The sequence below is a fragment of the Bombus flavifrons genome, chromosome 3, assembly GCF_040668555.2.
Source record: "Bombus flavifrons isolate JBK064 chromosome 3, iyBomFlav1_principal, whole genome shotgun sequence".
Classification (NCBI taxonomy): domain Eukaryota; kingdom Metazoa; phylum Arthropoda; class Insecta; order Hymenoptera; family Apidae; genus Bombus; species Bombus flavifrons.
This window is the reverse complement of record NC_138444.1, coordinates 7,071,024-7,086,944: the sequence shown is the minus strand read 5'-3', so window position 1 is coordinate 7,086,944 and position 15,921 is coordinate 7,071,024. Positions and strand designations below refer to the sequence as shown.

The 15,921-nt window shown below is 36.0% G+C and overlaps 1 protein-coding gene and 1 long non-coding RNA gene across 4 annotated transcripts in view; one reads left to right on the top strand and one right to left on the bottom strand.

Moving 5' to 3' along the window:
- Nucleotides 1-15,921, bottom strand: part of LOC138190093 (A-type potassium channel modulatory protein DPP6) — a 117,365-nt gene that overhangs the window by 67,895 nt on the left and 33,549 nt on the right. Inside the window, exon 1 of one of the 3 annotated variants that reach the window (XM_069132584.1) lies at nucleotides 2,711-3,152. The exons of the other annotated variants lie outside the window; for them this stretch is intronic. The gene's annotated coding sequence lies outside the window, so the exon portion shown is untranslated. Of the gene's footprint in view, nucleotides 1-2,710; nucleotides 3,153-15,921 lie in introns of those variants that run through there. 3 annotated transcript variants of the gene reach the window in all.
- LOC138178481 (uncharacterized) lies at nucleotides 3,315-4,667 on the top strand. The gene is made up of 3 exons (XR_011172720.1): nucleotides 3,315-3,570; nucleotides 4,159-4,333; nucleotides 4,429-4,667. It is a non-coding gene; the product is annotated as an uncharacterized LOC138178481 (long non-coding RNA).

The window sequence follows — 15,921 nt, the reverse complement described above, 5'->3', positions numbered from 1 at the left end:
TTCTTTGCAGAAGGTCTACAAGAATGAACTCCTCCATCTTGCAACTTCTGCTTTTACACGATCGAATGCTGAATGTGAATAATCGCAGGAAGAATAATTTACAATTGTAAAAAGAGATACTGGAAGAAAAATTTCGATGATGAATGCAAATTTAACAATTTATAATGTCGATCGGAAAGCATCGAATGTTTTTTTAAATACAGCGTCGTTTATTATTAAATATCCAAGTAATTTGAACGAAATATACATATTTATGATGAATTAATAAACAATCAGAAGCAGCATACACTACCTCTGGAATGAGATCAGAAAATTATATATTTAAATTACTTATTGAAAGATGTATCAATAAAATCAGTTACTCGTATTAATATTCGGACACTGTACTATCTTTATAATTATTGGTGTGTGTAAGAGGAAATGATTTAGATATTATATCGTTTATTTTACAAACAGATAAACCATTTATTGTAAATTGAAAATATATAAATAATACCATTTTAATAATAAAATTTAATTGTATAATACATTTTAAATTAAAAGTTGTCACATTTTCACGCCACGTTAATGTTCCGACAATTTATGAAATGTAAATATTCTATATATAAAATTCACGAAAAATTGCGATATTAATATTTTGCCGCATGTCCGTTTTGTTTAATGACCTCGTGTAACATTTTCAGCATAATAAAAATAATTTTTTTTTTAATAGTCTGAAGAAATAGTTGCCCGTTCTTTTTTATCCTCGTTTACAATTCAATTTTTGAATTTATTAGTGTTTTTCTGATTCTTGGTCTAATTGATCTCATAGATTCTCTATGAGATTTAAGTCCAGAGATTGCGGAGGTGAGTGTAAAACATTAGGACAATTGTATAACAAATATATATGTATTATTCTCGTCCTGTATTTTGGATCGTTGTTCTAATTAAATTTGGAAGTACTTTGTATTTCTATATTGTTTGCACTTTTTAGCAGATTGTTTTTTAGAAAGTGTAAGTATCTATTCTTATCTAATATATCTTCGATAAACACCAGTTCATCCACACTAACACTCGAAATGCATCCCCATACAATCACAGAATCTCCTCCGTGTTTTAAAGTAGGTTCTAAATTTTTGGGTTTTAAAGCTTTATTTACTCTACGCCATGCTATACTTTTTCTATCCGAACCAAAAATGCAATATTTACTCTCGGTGATGTAACATCATTCCGCCAATTTTCAGGCTTTTTAAAGAACTCTTTAGCGAAAGCCAATCTGTTTTTCCTGTTTATTTCGTTTATGTGCAGTTTTCTTCTTGTTAGTCGGCCATTAAACGCATTGTGTCTCATTATTCTGCGTACTGTTTCAGCACTGACTTTTTGCCTAGTTTCATGACAAATATCTGAGGTCAAATGCTATAATGCGTATTTTCTTTAACTCTCCGTATTATTCTTCTTTTCTCCTTTTCACTTCCTTTTTCGTTTCTTAAATTCGATACGATCTTCTTCTCTATATCTTTTAATAATATCTGCAACTGTGCACTTCCTCGTCATTAATAATCTTGCAATTTCACGACAATTTTTACCTCTTTTTCTATGATAAATAACAAGTTGTTTTTTAACAAAACTGGTATTCTGTCCTCCTCGTGACATGTTAGATTTCAGACATTAGTATTTCGAAATATAACTTTGTACTGAGATAGAACTATATTCTAGCAGTTTGTATATAAAACAAATCAATTTTACAGTTTGAATAATTTCTAAGAACTGCTACATTACAGAACATACCATAGTGTCCGAACATTAACAATTAAATGTTATTGTTAGAATGGAATTATTCATATACTTTCAATTTACAATAAATGCTTTGTCTGCTTGCAAAATAAACGATATAATATCTAAATCGTTCCCTCTTATACATAGCAATAATTACAAAGATAGTATAGTGTCCGAATATTAATGTAACTGTATTTTTATTATAATCCAAAATTAAAAAATCTAGGGCGGAGAATTCTAAAATCGTACACGACTGAATCAAAAAAATATTGTGTAGTTAACGAATTAATAAAATTATCATTAGAATATAATAAAATTATTACAAGTTTATTAAAGTATAACAAGTGTAAATTAATATACACGACAAGTATTTTTCATATGCTCCTTTCTTTCTCGCACTATACATACAATATACATACATATAATAATATAAAATAGATCATCATTTTTTAAGAAACCACATTTTATCCACATTTTATCCATATTTTTATGATCTGTTTGTCCTTCAAGGGGCATAGAGTAAAACAGCATGTTCACCGGTCGATCCATCAGTCGTATTAATACCGTTTTTTTCTTTGCTACGAATTCGAATTCGACAATCATTCCCGAGCGTTATAAACGCTCGAACGGATATCCATGCAGATTTTTGCGTCATTCCATTAGAGCGTGTTCGCGATACCGAATCGATTATTGAACGGCGAGCCAAAAAAGGGAGGCTGGATTCAATTTCGACGAGAAATATCGTATGCCTCGGACGATCTTCGATAATGAATGAACCGACTGGAAAGTTCAGGAATTAAAATACAATGCCCCCAGATGGACCCGGTAAATGAAGCATTCAAAAATCGATCACGCTTTCTCTCAAATTGATAAAAGTCCTCGTTCGCCTTCGAACCGGAACCAGAAGCTGATTCGGTAAAATTTAAGCTTTAATGGCGGAAGCAATAAATCTCACCGAGGTCTCGCCAATCAGCAGCAACTTTGATCATCCAGCAACGATCGATAATTCGGTTCTCCGTTTCGGTTCGAACGTTTCTATTTCCAAATGGATTCGTTCACTTCTTGGCTACATTTTTCACCGTCGCGATTTTCACTCGCGAGAATTAAGTATCACTTGCGAACGGAGAAAACAGGGATAGAAAGATTGAATGTACTACTTTGTCGAAGAAACGATTTCGAAGGGTCGAAGTTGACGAATGTGAAGAGAGGAGAATAGCGAGCAAGGATGAGAGTAAAGGTCAAAGAACGCAACAAACAAGAAAGTCAATTTCGCGTGTCTGGTCAGCGCACGCGGAGATTAAAACTCGGGTTTTTCGAGGAGAACAATTTTCGAATCCGGAAATATCCGTTCGAGTTTGTTTCCACACCGGTCCACGAAGCGAAGCGAACGCTTCCATGCTCGTGACTGAATAAACACTCGTCCACTGTCTCATTCTATGTCTCTTCCCCTCTGTTCGTCACTTTTATCTCTCTCATATCCTCTATCCGTCTCTGTTTCGTCGAACAAACCGCGACCGGTTCGCTTTTGATTTCCCTTTTTAGTGGGAAGTCTGAAAGAGACTGGCAGGAATTAGTGGCTCAAGAGAGTGAGAGAGAGAAAGAGTGAAGGAAGAAGAGAGGGGAAGAATAGGAGAAATTGCGATGATGCTTCTTGTCGTCTATTAATCGCAGCTCTTAATTCGTTCGTCCCTTTGTAGCGGGTTATTTCGAGGCTGGAGCGAGAGTGAAATAGTAAATATATAGTTGAAAGTATATTGAAGATTTGTCGCTGTACTTAAGCCCTGATGGCTGCGTATTATAGAGACTATTATACAGGTACAGATAAAGTGACGTACTATCGCACGGAAAATTCTTAATTTCGCAATCGTTTACGTTTTAAACCTGAAATACATGTTAATTGTATAAAGAGTTTCGGTAATCATAGTAAATCGACAAAGCGGGCGATTCCACGTGAAAAGATGCATGGAAAATATAGGATAACATCTTTTCATACGATGCTTGATTTATAAGAACTAATGTTACACTTGTATTCCATTTTGCATACCTGAAAATAAACTTCGTCGAGCTGCGTATTTAACTATTAATATTGTTCGATCTGGGTTGACTCAAAAGTTTAGCCAAGTATTTTATAAACATAGAACTATGGCAAAATTATTGCATCGTAAATAGTAACGTGTGCGTCATTTGAAATTATTTATTTTAGCAAAAATTTGCGTTACTTTCCCGTACTAAACTAATACTTCCTTGTTGCAAAACAACTCCTTTAGACATTAATAAAATATCTATAATAACTTAAAAATATAGAATTTCTGTTTAAGTGAAATCTATCTTATGAAACAATTCCTTGACAAGTTTATCCATGGTAAATGAAAAATATTAAATTATTCTTTGAATTTTGAACAGAATCCATCCCCATCGCTTAATTATCTCTAAGCCGGCAGCCAATTGTTTTCAATTGGCTCGTTGACTGCACGACGAAACTTCGTGGACGTGGTTCGAGAAACCGCAAAAAATTGCAGGTTAGCGAAGCACGGTAGAAGTTTGTAAAATGCGGGTCGACAAATAGCCGGTGCCGTAGGTAATACAAGTCTGAGAAAGTTACTTTATAGTACGATCGTTCGCTAACCGCAAGTAATACTTCCTTTTTCCCGCCACTAAATAACGAACGGAAAGGAGAGAAGAGGTTGGTTCAACGAACTACGATGCTCCGGTTATGGTCGTCGCAGAATTTTCGCGATCCAAGCCGCGACATTTGGCAAGAGACTTTAGACGCAACGATAAAACGACGAAACCGTCTGGTTCATTCGCTAATGCTCATATTTCTTCCTGCCTGATGAAAATTCTAACGAGATTACTCGAAGTTGAAGATGCAGCTAATGAAGGATGGATCTCGACGAGAATCGTAAACCTATTTTCTCGAAACACAGTTTATTAAACAGTTTATTATAGTATCGTTGGGTTACAGATGCTCACCTAAACTCTGGATATTCCTGCAATTTTGTATTTTTATCAACACTATTAAGCAAATGGAATCTAAATAAAAATCTGTTTCCTCTACTAAATGTCGTAATAAATATTCTATTTTAAGTAGATACTTATATTTGTGTATATTTCATACATTCTGTAAATTTTTGAAATCTTAGATTTCCCAAACATGCATAAACATCCGCGATCTAATGATCACCAAACTACGGGTTTTTATGAAAAGTAATTTGGGAAATTTGAGGAATTTCGTTTACACTATTACTTGAAATTATTAGTAGGTAGATACCTAATAAATTTCACGATCGAGAAAGGAAATTACTATTCGAGAATTAGACGCTTCTCGTGTCCTATTCAAAACACACTGAAAGTTCCCACGACATTTCCTCGTTCTCGATTGCGAAATTCCAACGCGAATACCGAACACTCGAATGATCTCAGGTTCGCGCTCTGGTCTGTGGCACTCGTGGCACGTGACACTTCCGAAATAGATGCTCTCCGTTGTCGCGATGGTCGCATATTCGCTTATTCCCATCTTTCTTCCAACCACCCTTCTTTATGGCAAACGTGTAACGAAATTAAACAAGCCATCGTAAATTTATAGAAACAGATTTAGAGATTTCTCAAATCCATACTTGTAACTCGACTCATCTATTTTATATTATATTATAGTAATTATACAATTATATGTCTATGGTGGAATTGAATGGATAAATTTCTTATCATAATTTCTTTCAAATTGTTTCAGAAAGTACACTTTAAAACATTATGAAATTATAGAATGTAAATTTACATTAGTAAATTAATGTACAGATCATAAAAATTAATGCTTCATAATCATAGCAAACAGATAATTACAAAATTTTGTTTAATATCTTCGGTTTTTTAATATCAAGTTGATTTAAAAGAACACTGAAATGCTTCCTTATGCAGACGGTTAATTAAACATACAGTAGATAACAGTTGTACGTAATTTGTATCTTGATATTTCAGCTAAAATTTGATCTACATTGCTTTCGCGATAACGTCACAGAAGAGTGGAAAAACACTTTTGTGAAGAACGTTCTCGATAACTTTGTATGGATTCGCCTGATGTAAAATTTGTTGAGATCTTGAAATTTCTTTGGATAGAAAGAAGAGTCGAAACGTTGGATTGGAAAGGAAGGTAAACACACACCTGTTATGCGATATCCACGAGACAGGAAGCCAATGAAGGGAGCGGGAGTTAACGTAGGAACCAGATGGCCCTGACCTAGGGGAGAACCGGGACAAGTCCGGTTTCCATGGGAACTGAAACCCTCACCTGGAAGACGATCTCGCGGTGTGTCGCATAGTCAGGGCAGAAGCGCATCGATCTTTCAACCACCTGGTTGTTGTGATTGAATGGTGCGTGCTCACCATTCAGGACTTTTTCATTGAACGAAAGTGAACTGCGGTGGTTGACCAGTTAACATCAATGACTCTTTAAATAGGAACGAAGATGAATAGGGAAATATAAATTTAACTCTGCCACGTCATTTGTGTTGTTTTCAAAGCCACTGTATTTCTCTACCGTTAAAAAATGTCTACATTTGAGAAATATACGGAAGAATTGTTGTTAAATCTTTCTCGCTTAATATTGAGTGTACTTTGACATATCATTAATTAATTAAACCAATTAATTAGAATCCTTGAGAAACCACCCTGTTTTGTAAATGTTAGTTGAAGGACTACAATGGAATTCCAAATAATAGGTTTCGCTGATTTAGCTTGTTTCTATTGACGCGACACGTCAATCAGGATCTACGTCGAGAGACAAGGGTTTCGAGTTTCACCGTGTACCTAAAGGCTTTCAATAGCTTCTCATCCGAGGACGAAATAGATAAGAAAGCTCGTTTATCCGGTAACTATCAATTAAGTTTGGTTCGTGTTGCGTTTTCGGTTGACAAACGATGCAGTGAAGCCTAATCGACTCGGAATTGTGTAATACAATTTAGGTACTAATTGTCTGTTACAATTTGTGTAGAGTCGATACAGTGTATCGTAATCTATATATATATGCGCTCTGTATTTGGATTTCATACGGAAAATATATTTAAACTTCTTTTTTATCATCGCGATTAGCAAAGATTAGTATTGTGATTTAAGACATAGATTTTGAGTACGTAAAATTCATAGAAGGAAAGAAGTTGCACTTCGACTTTTAAGCAGTCGTAATAAATTCGAGTACACTTATCAAAAATTCTAACCAGCAACTTTTCAGCCTGCGTTACAACATTCAAAGTTGTACACATTCTTTAAGTTCGTTTAGTGGTCTTAACAAGGGTAGTGATTTTAACGAGTAAAGAACACCAGAGAATAATTAACACTCGCGCAACTCTCGAACCTCTCTAAACAAAAATCAAGTACTAAAATTCTACTTTGAGTTCATTCTCTGACCTGAACCACTAAAATACGTTTGCTTTACGGCCAAAGGTCAGCTTCATCTTAGAAAGAAGCCCTTAACATCACGTTATAAATTATTTAAACGAGCGGCTAGAAAGGTGGAACGATAATTAACTTTTGCATTAGCATCCAACATCGATTCACCAGTTTCTCTGCTGAATTCGTGGATATTAATTAGATAACACTGGTCCATGGCCACGACTTTCCCACCCTTAACAAGATAATAATTAGCATATTAATGGTCCACGCCAGGACTTCCGCTACCAGCCAGTTACACGGATATTGGACCAAAGTTCTGGTTGTCTGTGTCACCTCTACCTGCTAATGAAAAATCGAACCAGCGTCCACAGAATTAATCGCACGATCAAATTTGACGCTACGAGTATTTTAAAGTCGTTACAATTGCAAACGTGGAAATAAAATGACGATTTAACACTAGAGCAACCAAACCCTAACGTGTACCGAAATATTCTGCGAATAATTACAATGAAACTCGTATGGCGAATATTATATTTGTTAATGCCTTTGTTAGTCTTGTCTAATAAATTGTATCAAGATAAAGTTAGTTGAACCACATGTGTAGAAATTAAAATGCTAATCATTGGTTGATTTTCTTCTCTCAACGTCTTTTCTACATAAAATTTGATCGTATAACAGCAGATATTTTGAGTGTTTACGCATAATTTCCTGTGTTCATAAAACACGTTATAAAAAGTATATAAGCGTCACAACAAGTTATTGGATAATCAAATTTTTAATCAATTATACAAATTTACATATATTCCTGTAAAAACGATTAAGTGTACAAACACAGTAATCCCCCATTGCCATCATTTCAAATATTTAATCGGACTCGATGACTAAATCGGCCATTCGAATTCGAAGATAAATAGAACGTTCAAACCTGAAAATAAATGGGCCAGCCGGGGTCGTTCGAGTAAATAGGAGCGTTCCAAGGGACCAGCCAATCGCGTTGACTCTCCTGACACAACACCATCCCCAAATCTGTGACTTTGCAAGTCAGATTCGTCTCCCTTCAGGGCCGCCCCTGTGATTCCAGCGTCTCTGCACGGTCCTCCGGAGAATTGACGGAAGGACCGTCGATTTGCGTTGATTATGCCTCACTTCCTTACATTACTGATCGCAAAAGAGCAGCTTTAAGGTGAAATTAATTTCCTTCCTCGTTCCGAGAAATATTCAATATTTTGCGAACGAGATATTTTGAAAAACTTAATGATATACGCGATATTATAATAGATAATTCGGTCGTAAACGCTTATGAAACTATAAAGAATTTAAATGCGCAAAAATATATAGATTGTTCACTACAGATTATTCTAAATAATCAGAGGCTTTCCACATCACTTTAATCGTTATACTCATTGCTTTGGGTCTTACGCAACGATGCTTTTTAAAATGATTATTTGAAAATAAATCTTCATCGCAGAATACTAAAACTTCAAAACAATTTTAAATTGCGTATAAAAGGGCAGTTCACGCAATAGCATGGAACTTCGGATTTAGTCGTGCACAGATAAAGGAACGGTAATTTCGGCGTAGTTATGAGATTCATATCTGGCATATAAACGTCCCGTAGCATGGTTTTCGGCCCCCTTTATCTCTAGAACCCTCGCGCGTATCACAGATCTCTTCAAATACCGAGTGGACCTTTCCGTGGGCGTAATACTGATCTCGACCGGTCGTCGAGCTTCGATCTTTCGGACGGGACCTCGTAAAATTGTCCCTCGTTTCTCCTCTGAACGCCTATCGACGGCGAAACTTCTGCCCAGAGATTCATTCAGTCTGCAATTACTCGATGGCCACTCGACGAAAACCGATTGTTGCCGAGTACTCGCGTGGCGGATATCAGGATGGTCCTTCTGTATACCTCGATTTCCTTTTTTTTTATAACCGTTGATGATGGTAGATTGAACGTACGGATGAGTATAGATAAATTCTGAGAATATGAGTACGGTCTGAGATATGAGTAGGGTTATAATAAGTAATTCTACTCACACATCTTGGCGAAAGATGTGTCATTGTGTTGAAATTTATTGAACGATATTCGGAAGATATTTCAATAATTAACAGGAATTTTAGTAAATTTAAAGAAAAAAGAAATAATAATTTAAAGAAGAAGAAATAAAATTCAAAATATAAAATAATATTTATAATATTAGGTCATCCTGAATGTCCATTGGAATTAAAAATTTCTAGTTAAAATGTAGTCCATAACGTTCGATGCATTTTATAAGACATGCTATACAAAATTTAACGCTACTCATTTCTCGAAAAGAAAAAAATTACTGAGAAACATTTTTCGTCTATTGACAAAGGTTTCTAAATTCTTTTCTTCGTTGTATGAAAATTATCAAATGTACGATGGAAAATTAAAATCCATCAGAGATAAACCTAACACGGTAAAACATAAATTAGTTTCTTTAACGGTCGACTGGATGACAGTGAACTGACCGACGTTGGTTGCCATTCGCATTTTATATCACTCCGTTTTATCGTTACTTGAGCCGAAGGATTGTTTAACTCTGCTCGTTACAGAGGCGGCCAGAGATGCGAATACTGTGCATATTTTTGCTTTGTAGCCTTGCGTTATACGACAGACATTAAACGACTTACCAGACAAGTACCAACAGAGTAGCCAAAGAGAATGTCGCTAGAAAGTGTAATAAAATACGATTTTACATATTTCTCGCGTTGGAACCGTCAACACCCACTCTGTGACGCCAGCCAATTGATCCTCGATGGCTCGACTCTTGAATCGTTTATTGACTTTTTATGACTGCGTTACAATTTGTCAGCTCTATTAATTGTGTATAAACCTCTATGTCACCTCACAAATATTTTGATAAATTTTTTTTCGTATCTAATTAATACTTTTTCATATCGAATTATTCGGAGAGAATATTTAATTCTTTGTTAATAATATACTCTGTGCAAAAGTATGATTTATCGCAGGATTAGTAAAAATATGTATCTTTTCACAGATTAATTCACGCTTTTTCAAATTGAATTATTTGAACAGGATATTTTATCTTCTTTTAGTAATACACTCTGCAGAGGTATAATTTAAACTAAAATTGTGGCGGAGCATCAGTAATTTACTGATGAACGAACAGGAGCAGGAACATTTCTAACATTCGACAATAACACGATCTGAAAAAAATTATGGATTATTTTATTCTATGATAGAATAGATGGAGATGAGATACGAATACCAGGCACGATGCCAGAATTTATAGTTTGAGCAAATGTTTCATATGTTTCGCTATGTCGGACTAGTAAAAAATTTAGAGGTATCTTCAAACAAAACGAACTGTTTCAACCGCATTGCATCTGTACACGCATACATAGAAACGTTCGTATGAAATTTTTGGCAAGGGTAGATTTCTAAGCGAACTGCTCTTCCTTCTCGGAAGTTAGAGAAGCAACTATTATTTTATTGTAGAAAAGTAGTGAATGAAATACATCCGCTGTCTTTTACTTTTGAAATCTTTGGATTAAGAGCCTCTGTTGAAAGTTTCTTCGAAAAGAAATTCGATAAACCGTCATAAAGTGAACGCCAAGCTGAATTAGCAGTAGAATAGCTCGTCCAGGAGCCAGCTTTAAGACTTTAAGACACAATTACGAAACATTCTCAGTTGAGTTTCTTCGTTTATGGTAGTTAATTCATTACGGCTTTATTAGTATCGAGATAATTGCTTACGAAACCTCAATAGTCTTATTTAAATAGGATAATAAAAGTCTAGTTCCAAACTTCAAATGACTATAATAACCAACCAAAAATCCATAATTCTGGTTTCAACGGTATTATTAGTAGATCGTGAATGTTTGTACAAATTAATGTTTTAGAAACTTTAATAAAACAAAGTTTGATGAAGCTTGATGTCTTTCTACTTTCTGAAGATTCTAACATGTTTTTCTCAGGATATTTCGTACGTTATCGCATTTATATTCATTCTTATTTATTTTTCCCATAAATGCATCAACATTCATAGCCTAATGTGCGGTTATACGCGTATAAAATTACTCGAAACGTTGCTCTTGACAATATATATCGAGGATAACGAAAACAGCGAGATCAGTCCTTTATTTTATAATTATCAAATAAAGCACCTGCAGGCGAAGCTTATTTTAACGATAAACCTAAGCGCGACCATAAATTCATCGTCCAATATTCTCCACCAAGCACGAAACACCCGAGTCACGGTTTTACGAGCTGTGCATCAGCCAGCATCCGTTGAACAGGACGCGTCTCCAGTTCCGCTATAATTCATCGTTTGCATCTTATACCAGCAGTACGCTAATTCCAGAAGCCCAGCTAGCGTTTCACGACAGTAACAACGGTTCGTTCGGTAGTGTAATCCACGAGAAGTGTGGCAGATCACAGGGTTTGGAATACGTTGAACGATAGAAGGCGAGAAGTCGTTTCGCAATATGGCTAGTAATCCGCGTGGTCATTAAGCGAGTAATATCGTAGCACGAGCGAAATCCTTTATCGTTTCGGCCACCATTCGACCAAACTATGTTAAACGTCTCTTTCTTGCATCTTCCCTTTCTCTTTTTCTCTTTATCCCATTTTTGTCCTTTTCTGTACTCTTTTTCTTTCATCTTCTTTCTTTCTTTATTAGACGAGATCTGCTGAAATCTGCTGAATTTGCTGTTCGTCGAGATAGGAAAAAGGAAATCTACAATTCTCCATTCGGTTTACGTCGATTGTTTCGCAAAACGTTCGAACGAGGAGATAAGTCGCGAACGAGTTTCGCTTAAGCCGTGTATACGCTTTCAGGAACGTTGTTGTGTAGTTTCGAGAGCGTAACAAGTTGCGAAAAAATTGGAAAAAGCGGTGACTCGGTAACGAACAAAATTTTCGTTTAAATATTCATCGCGTTGCGGGCATTCCCTGCTTTGAAAATATAATCGGGAAACATAGAGGGTCATGAATATTGATATTAAAATGTAAATAGCTACGGAAATATGTATTCACCCGGTCTACTGTATCAGTCGTGTTTCTGATTAAGAGAAAGGGTGTTTCTTGTTTAACAGATTTGTTCGAATGTATCGTTAAAATCAAATCTATTAAAGAAGTGGACATTGTTTTACCTGCCAATTCAATGACAATAGCGTTGCAGAAGTTGTAAGAATGATTTCGAACAATTATCTTCTTAAACCTTAATTAATTGAATTAATTAATTGAATTAATCGATAATTTGTCAATGTACAGTGTTACGTATACGTAACATCAAGCGTGAAACAATAGGAATTTTAGTCAGATTAAAGTAGCAAAAGTATAGTAAATTATTTTTTGTATATTCCGTGAAGTTGAATTAACTTTAGGTATTCTGTAACCTGTATTTTTATATTCCATGTTGCACATTTTCGATTCACTAACTGGCTTTTGTCATTGCAGAACAGAATTGTTCGCCAATAAACTGATCACTCGTTTTTAGAGACTTCATTGGTTTTCATGACGCGTGAATCAGGCTTTTTGTATTTTGCGGAATCACGTAGCGTCGTAAAACTATCGCGTCCACTCTGGGAAAACCTTTTCAGGAGAGATAGGCCCGATTCGACGTGATACATCGAACGTTCGGACGTTTCTTCTATATCTTCGCAGGATAGAAATATTTCACCTTAAGAGAACCGCGCGTAAATCACATTAAATCGTTCCGTGAGAAGAGAAATTACGAGTAGAAGGGAAAATAAGTGGTGTAGCAAGGTATAAGAGGGGAAGATATTCGAAAATTAGCGTGAACCGTTGCGAACGAGGCCGCGTGCTGGTAACAAGAAGAATTGTGGTCACGAACACCGTAATGGCGGAAAATGAATTGTTCGAAGTTGCGAATGAAGGGCAGAAAGGAATGCGGAATGAGAAAGCTTGCACCTGAATGCGGAATATATGTAAAGCGAGTAGCATGCCATAATAAAAATTCGTCTCTGGAAACGCCAACTTGCTGTAAATCAACATTATGAATCTACACGAAGAAAAGTCGAAAAAATGGACTTTGAAGGAGGCTGCTTCTAATTCTACCAAGAACCCTTTCGAACTTCCAAACTTTCACCGTTTGCATTTTTTTTTTAGCAGCTCTCTAAACAATGCGGATTCTACGCAAAAGAACTGCTCCGTGAACTGCATCCATGAATTTTAGGTTGTTAGAAATGAAAATACTATCATAAACATTCGCGCGTGTAACTCTTTCCTTTTTTCTTTTCACGTATGAATATTTTCGATGAAACAGGGTACCCAGAATTTTTTAAATAGCCAAATCTTAGTGTCACGCTTTACGAATTTCTTTTTTATTAAAATAGGGTGACCCAAATAAAAGTGAAGGGTGTAAAATTTTAATAACTTCTGAAACTTTTTCATTTCTTTCCTTTTCTTTCACTTTTTTTCAAGAAAATATAGTTCATGGAAATTTTTTTGTTTACCTATGAAATATAACAGCCCGCAAATATCCCACCTCCCAATTCTACGTTGACAAAGACGGGCCCTTTCAAGAATATTTTCCGTTACTACACACAAGGTTTCGGGCTGTAAATTTCCAATTTCGACGCGAATATTGTCTTTGAGCTGCTGAATGGTTTGTGGTTTATTCATATACACCCGCTCCTTCGAATATCCCCAGAGGAAGAAATCGAGAGCCGTCAAATCGGGGAATCAGGGTGGCACAAACGAATTGCGAATTTTTTGAGATACAAAATGCTGACGGTATATCCATCGAGTCAGAATATAATAGACCGCGCAGTGGAATAAGAAAATCAGTGATCTTTACTCGTTACTGAACATGAAAAGTAGTCGTCGCAAATCTCCAAAAAATTCTCTACAACGTACGAAAAAAGAATATATTAGGTTGTCCGAAAAGTTTCTTTCGTTTCATATGATGATAATAGATCGTGCAAAATTCAATAAACTAATATAAAACAAAAAACATTGTGCGTCTATTATTTCCTTATAAAACGAAAGAAACTTTCCGGACAACCTAATAAAAAGAATTAATAAAATGAAGTTGTTTAAGTTGTCCATATTTCAGTCTCGTTTCGGCCGTCCTCCACTTCCCAAAGATATTTCTCTGCTTTCCTACATCAAGGAACAATGCGTATCAAAAACAGTATTTGTCTTTATCAAATCAAAACTATAATTCACAAACGTGGCTCGATATTACGAGACAAAGGATTAATAAACTGTGTAACGTATTAATCTGTAAATTAGCAGGGACAATGGTTCACCGGGGATTTAAACGATGACGAAGCTGATTTTAAATTTCGTCCGAACTCGAGAAGCCGGGACAGGTGAGGGCTGGCAGGCCACTCGGCATTCGAGATGAAGTACACATTTCATGGGAAGAAAAAGTGGCTTTTAACCCAGGGAAGAGGGCTAGTGCAGAGAAGGTTGAAAAGGGAACATGGTCGGTTCTACCAAGAGGGGACGAGCAATTGAATATTCCACGCTGGTTGGTTGAAGGACGCAGAAACCGAAGTCTGCACTCCGATTGGAGCGGGTTTTCGTTCCCCGCGTTCGACTAATCTACATATCGAGATTTCCGTCTGGCTTTTCTGAAGTCGAATACATCTCGCCTAACTTTCAATAGGAAAGATTCTGAATAAAAATGTATAAGGTGGAGCTTATTACTGTTAATTGCCTAAGAGTATGTATTATCTCATTCGAAATTATTCGTACCATATACGAAATTTACGAGAATTCGTTTAATTGTTACATGCCAATGAGTATTAGAGAAGTAATTGGACAAATAAAATCGCGTAGAAATGATATTGCGTGAAGAAGAGAAAGTAACATTGATTTCAGGATACAGAAAAGATGTTTAACAATCGGAATTTCAAGATTTCTGTTTTACTCGAGTAACTTCATCTGCTTAAATCTCAGATAATTTTTGTCCGTTCCGATTCCGATTCTAACCAAGAGAAAGTATGAAACTACGCTTAACGTTACTTTCCGACCGAACGACTATCGACAACTCAGCGAATCGCGCTTCGCCGTATACGTCAGAGCTGCAATTTACAGTTCACGAAACCCAAGTAGCGTCGCTGATAATGTTAATAATATCGGCTCGTAAACACTTCCCTAAAGCCTAGTTCGTTTTATGGGAGTACACGATATTGGCAATATCGTTCTTTTAAATAGTCGTTTGAGAATTACTGCCCCAACGACACCGTTAAATCCGCGGACGTTCGTGATAAGCGTGGGAAGCCGACGAAAAATCTGAAGCGGACTGCGCGAGCGTGGAGAAACCTTTTACGACTGCTCGCGCGGAGGGTCAAATGATTTCTCTCATAGCTACTAGTTCCACTATCCTCGTAAAACTGAAAGCAAAGCCGTTGTGAAAGAAATGGATTTGAGACGATTTAGGAGATTATTTTCTTTGCTCTTCATTAGTGATGAGCTAAAATATGTCGCGAGCGTATGATCGTGCTTATAAATATCCGGATACTTGCTTATTTTTTAAGAAAATGCGTTTTAATTATACAATTATCGATAAATCAAAGCCAGCTACGTGAAATAGTATTATGAAGTAGTTTTGTCATTTAAGAAGTTTGTTAACCCCCTTTCCATTAGCTGACAAGCTGTAAGTAAGATAAAGAAATAAAAATACACGATAAACTTGATCCCATCACTAATTCTTTTCTCTTTCGACGAAATTCGACGCGTCAACCATTGCCAGAAATAGACGCGTAATTGTATAAGTATACGGTTCATATAATCCTTTTTCTATGCGATGTTATACGAAG